The sequence below is a fragment of the Empidonax traillii genome, unplaced genomic scaffold (assembly GCF_003031625.1).
Source record: "Empidonax traillii isolate 1590-97213 ecotype Southwest subspecies unplaced genomic scaffold, ASM303162v1 scaffold22:size5013007, whole genome shotgun sequence".
Lineage (NCBI taxonomy): Eukaryota > Metazoa > Chordata > Aves > Passeriformes > Tyrannidae > Empidonax > Empidonax traillii.
Genome location: NW_020955215.1, coordinates 1,493,047 through 1,494,085, shown reverse-complemented (window position 1 = coordinate 1,494,085; position 1,039 = coordinate 1,493,047). Strand labels below are relative to the sequence as shown.

Here is a 1,039-nt window from a genome sequence, read left to right as displayed (position 1 = left end):
ATGTTTGTGGTCACTTGAAAGGATTCAGAAGTTTATTATTGTTAGTTTCTGCATGGGATACAGAATAACAGCTGGAGTCAGTGTATGTGTGCCATGAGATTGTCATTTGCTACTTCTAATTGTCATCTGACTTTGTTTCCATGCAAGTATCTCCTCCAGAGGAGACCACCAAGTTGTTTTGAGTGATGGTGCACCTCTCTTATGAGGAAAAGCTGAGAGAATTGTGATTGATCAGCCTGGAGAAGAGAACGGTCTGAAGTCACCTCCCTAATTGTTACCTCCCAGTACCTGAAGGGAGCCAACAGGAAAGATGGAGAGAGACTTTGGACAAGGACCTGGAGTGACAGGACAAGGCAGGATGGCTTCAAACTGACAGAGAGTAGGTTTTGATTAGATGTTAGATAAAAAATTTTCCCTGTGAGGGTGGTGAGGCCCTGGCACAGGTTGCTCAGAGAAGCTGTGGCTGCCCCATCCCTTGAAGTGTTCAAGGTCAAGTTGTACAGGGCTTGGAGCAACCTGGGCTAGTGGAAGGTGTCCCTGCCCATGGTAGGGGGTGGAACTGGTTGATCTTTCAACTCAGGCCATTCTGTGATTCGACTATGATTTTTTTCTAATCCAGAGAAGGGTCATGCCTTTGTAATGTCACCTTACTATCAGGAATTCTTTTTAAAATCCTATTTTCAGTGACTTACACCTCAGGTTCATAAGCATGTCTGTCATTCTGAGTTATGAAGTAGATAATTTTATGGTCATATGGAGTCAGATTGTGTAAGGGTGTGTGGCTGAACATTGTGTGTGCAGGTTTTAGTCTCCTTAAAGCCTGTGTGAATTTGGAATGCCTTGCTGCAACACTAATGGCCAGTCTCTTCGCGAACGAAGAACCGGGGAAGGTCTTTCCACCTTCCAGCCTGCGCATTGGATTTTTTAGGTGAGACACAGTGTGCGCGGAACTGAGCCCACCCTTTAATCCTGAGGTTCATCTGCCGGGGCCAAGCACGCTTGGACGGTGGCAGTGAGGTCCTCAGGACGTAGATGGATT

General features: G+C 46.2%; 1 protein-coding gene across 5 annotated transcripts in view; it reads left to right on the top strand.

Moving 5' to 3' along the window:
- The window catches only part of UBTD2 (ubiquitin domain containing 2), a 49,395-nt gene that overhangs the window by 24,893 nt on the left and 23,463 nt on the right, over nt 1–1,039 (top strand). The window contains exon 1 of one of the 5 annotated variants that reach the window (XM_027901458.1): nt 352–379. The exons of the other annotated variants lie outside the window; for them this stretch is intronic. The gene's annotated coding sequence lies outside the window, so the exon portion shown is untranslated. Of the gene's footprint in view, nt 1–351; nt 380–1,039 lie in introns of those variants that run through there. 5 annotated transcript variants of the gene reach the window in all.